Genomic DNA, 4,686 nt, shown 5'->3' on the forward strand with positions numbered 1-4,686 from the left:
TTTTCATTTTCGTGAAAGAAAGGCTGGCTCTGCTAGAGCAATAGGAGTAGGATAGAATAGAAAGCCTTCTTTGAAACACTTTTAATTTTTCTGCACTTTTACATTTCAAAGATTGCAATTCAATTTCACAGTTTCATTTTCATTGAGCTTGATTTACTCTTCTACACTTTTCCTTCTCTGCAACTTTACATTTCTATTCTTAATTCAAATCTGATCTGATTCTTCCTACAATTCTGAGCAATTCTTTTCTTCTGTAATTTGACATTTACATTGAGCTTGATTTACTTTCTTACACATTTACATTTTCTGCAATTGTTTTGATTGATCAATCTTTTGCTTCCTTTAATTTCCAGCACCCAGTCCCCTTTACATTTGATGCAATTTACATTTCTTGTTTTTTAAGATTTTGTCAATTTACTTCCTGCAAGTGAGATCTTCTGCAATTTTACTTTCCTTGTCATTCAAGCTTCAGCTAATTTACATTCTTCTCTTTACTTTCACTGCAATTTACTTCCTGCAATTTAAATTCCTTGCAATTTCCTTTCTGTTGGTTACACTTCACACAATTCACGCAATGTTAGCTTGAATAAACTAATCACCCACTAAAGTTGCTTGATCCATCAATCCCTGTGGGATCGACCTCATTCTTGTGAGTAATTACTACTTAATGCGACCCGGTACACTTGCCGGTGAGTTTGTGTTGGATCATTTTTCACACATCAAGTTTTTAGCGCCGTTGTCGGGAATTGATTAGATCAACAATGATTAAGTAGTTGAGAAGTCTAGATCAAGCATTTTTTGTTTTGTTCTCTGTTTTAAGTTGAAACCAAGGTGTTTGTGTTTTTGCCCCACTAAGAAATTCTCATCTCTGATATGAGTAATTTCAGTTTTCACTGGTTGTGTGTTTTACAAAACTCAAATGGAGTTCAACTCATCTTATGATCAAACAAATTTTATGGGATATTACCCACCATCACCAATCTCTAATGGTGGCTGGGAATGTCACCAAGAAAATACAAATTCTGAGCACTCCAATCCATGGAGATTTGCTTCAGAGACACAAGATGAGCAAGAGAATCATATGGGATACCAACCACCACCACAAAATGATTCATATCAATTATCCTCATAGTGGATGGGAGTATCAACAAGGAATGAGGAAGTATGAACAATCAAGTGAAATGAAATATTTTCCAGAGCCACAAAGTGACTCATACTGTGATGGCACGTACACAAATGATGGCTGTGAAGGGAAATGTAATGATTCACATTCTAATTATTCAAGGACATTATCACTTGATTGTGCTGCCAGAGCATACTTGGAAGATTGTTCATCACTTGATTATGCCTCAACATAAAGTTTCCTCCAAGATCCATACAAGTCATCCCACTAACCACAAAATTCATCCGACAACTCACAAAACTCATTCCACACCCCTCAACACAACTTCACCACAACACATCCATGTCACCAAAATTACTCTCAACCTGCATCTCTTGAACTAGCAGTTAAGGATTACCTTCAATGGTCCAAAGAATCCTTGGAAAGCTGATGCCAAGTCATTAAAATACAAGGACACCTCTTGGAAAGACACAAAGAATCCTCCTGGAAGGAAATCCTCTTCAAGAAGATGAATGGGCCCTTAGAGCAAAGGAGGACACATTCAGGATTGCCAAATGGTAAGGATGAAGAACAAACTGTGAGTGAAGAAGAGGAAGAAGAGGCCACTGTATTAAGTGAAATTTCAATGAAGAATGAGGTGGTGAAGGTATTTGAACCTGAAACTGCACTTGAGATGACAAGAGTGACAAACCCCAATTTGACGGTTTATTTTGTATTGAATTTAGAGTGTTTTGATAACCTTTTTGCCACATTTAGTCCATGAATTAGCATGGTTTTGTTATCTCTTCCATATTTGCGCTTAAATGTAAAAACATGCTTTTTAAGCCTTATTTTGATGAATTCTAATTTCTCCTTGATTCCATAAGATGCCTTGATGTGTTTGCTAGTAATTCCAGGATTGAAATAGGCTAGGCATGGATCAAAGGAGCAAGGAAGAAAGCATGCAAATGGAGAGAAGCACAAAAAGCCAAAGAATTGATCTAGGCCATGCACGCGCACGCACACAAGGCGCTCGCGCGCACATTGCAGAATCGACCAGGGACGCGCATGCGTACCGTGCGCGCACGCGTCGATGACGGCACATAACCTCACTAATGCAACACGTGCCTGGCGATTTGAGAGGGTTTCTGAACCCATTTTTGGCGCCAATTGCTAAGGGAGAGGAATAAAAGGGTGAAGGATTAAGGGGAAGGCATCAGTGATTCAATCTCTCTAGCATATAACATAATTAGGATTAGTTTTAGAGAGAGAAGCTCTCACTTCTCTCTAGAATTAGGATTAGGTTTAGGTTAATCTCTCTTCTTAGATCTAGGTTTAATTCATGCTTTGATTTACTTTTCATCTACCAATTCTTAATCTTCTCCTCTCTCCCTTTCTAGTTATATGCTTTAATAATTATAATTCTTCATTTTGTTTTGGATAGATTGTTGCCCCTTTGTTTCCTTTCAATAATGCAATTTGAGGTAATTCATGATAATTGTGATTTCCTTGATTGTTGTTGTTAATTCCTTGCAATAATTGTTGTTAGATTCTATTCTTGTTATCAATTTGCTATGCTTTTCTTTTATGCCTTCCAAGTGTTTGATGAAATACTTGGTTGGGTTTTAGTGTAGGTTTTGTTCCTCTTGGCCTAGGTAGAGTAGTTAGTGACTCTTGAGTTATCTAACTCCTTTGTTGATTGATAATTAGAAGTTGCTAATTGATTTGAATCTCTCTAAAGCTAGTCTTTCCTTTAGGAGTTGATTAGGACTTGAGGAATCAAATTGATTCATCCACTTGACTTTCCTTCATGGTCAAGAGATTAACTAAGTGGTAGCAATGAACAATTCTCATCACAATTGAGAAGGATAACTAGGATAGGACTTCTAGTTTTCATACCTTGCCAAGAGTCTTTTATAATTGTTAGTTTACTTTCATTACCATTTACTTTCATGCCTCTTATCAAAACCCCAAAAACAACTCAAACCAATAACAAGACACTTTATTGTAATTCCTAGGGAGAACGACCCAAGGTCCAATACTTCGGTTTATAAATTTTAGGGGTTTGTACTAGTGACAAACAACTTTTTGTATGAAAGGATTATTGTTTGGTTTAGAGACTATACTTTACAACGAGATTTCATTAGTGAAATTCTAAACCGTCAAAAATCCAATCACCAAAGAGCACATGAAAACTCACAACCCTCACAAACTTCCTTAAACCAAAAACTCTCAACACTTGAATCTGTGATTGAAAGATATGAAGAGGAGATGAAGAAATCTTAGGAAGAACAACAAACCTCCTCTATGAAAGTGCTATTAAGTCAAATGTTGAGTGCAAAGGAGGAAGTGAAAGAACAAGAAAGTGAGGAAGACAATCAAGAGAAATCACACTCAATGGAAGCAGAGAAGTGCATAAAGGAAGGGCTCATGCAACCACCAATTCAAGAGGCTCTGCATGAAGATAAAACTCCAATAATCACACAGCAACCAAGTCTTGAATCCAAAGAAGTGAAGGCAACTAACAAGAGCACCAATCCCACCCCTGATCTAGCAAGCAAGCTTAATCTAGCCATTAACAAAAGAAAGCTTGCTGAGGAGAGACCAAGACAAGGGGCAATAGCTAAAACTTCTCCCTCCTTGAGGTCATTCCTCTTAACAAATTGGAAGAAGAGGAAGAAAGTGAAGAACATGTCAAGCTAATGACACTAAAAGAGTGCTTGTTGGGAGGCAACCCAACCTTGGGTAACATTTCATTTCTTTGTCTAGTTCATTTTCTTTGTCTGTTTTGTTTAAATTTCAATAAATTGGCATATGGTTACATTCTAAGTTTGGTGTTTCCCTGCAACAATTTGTTCTCAATCCCTTTGGATGATTGCATCAATTCTACATGGAAGTGTCACACTAAGATTCTAAGTTTGGTGTGCCACTTAATTTTCTATGCAATTCATTCAGCAACACCACTTGTCTGCATAATCATAATGCCCTTTGCAGTGTTATTTTTCTTCTTAGTTGGACAATTTTAGTTTTTTCTTTGTTTTAGTCATTTAGATGTTTTTAATGCTTTCTTTTATTAACTGTTTTTGTCAATACATCACCAAGAGATCCTTATTCATGACAGATTCTTTGCTTGGTGATTGTACTTAACATACAATAGTTTCGTTTAGTCTTAGTTCAAATAAAATGGACACAGGATTGCATTCTAAGTTTAGTGTTGCTATGCAACAAAATTTTGTTCCAATCCTTACAATATACTTGCATTAATTCCAAGTTAAAGTGTCACACTAAGTTTGGTGTGCCACTTATCTTTTATGCAATGTATCATGCACACCCTCTTATTTTTGCAATCTCAATGTCTCTGTCTTTTGTGCCTTGATTGTTATCCTCAATTTTGCTTGCTTAAAACACATGTACTGCTGATATTTCATTGTGTAAGACACTCATGATCCATCTTAACCCCATAGCCATTGTTCTAATTGTTGCTTGAGGATGAGCAAGCATTCTGAGTATTGGTATGGGAAGAAGGAAGAATAGAAGCAAAAGGACAACAATAGAGAAGATAAACTACAAGGTTGTAAAGTTCT

The sequence above is a fragment of the Arachis hypogaea genome, chromosome 5 (assembly GCF_003086295.3).
Source record: "Arachis hypogaea cultivar Tifrunner chromosome 5, arahy.Tifrunner.gnm2.J5K5, whole genome shotgun sequence".
Taxonomy (NCBI): domain Eukaryota; kingdom Viridiplantae; phylum Streptophyta; class Magnoliopsida; order Fabales; family Fabaceae; genus Arachis; species Arachis hypogaea.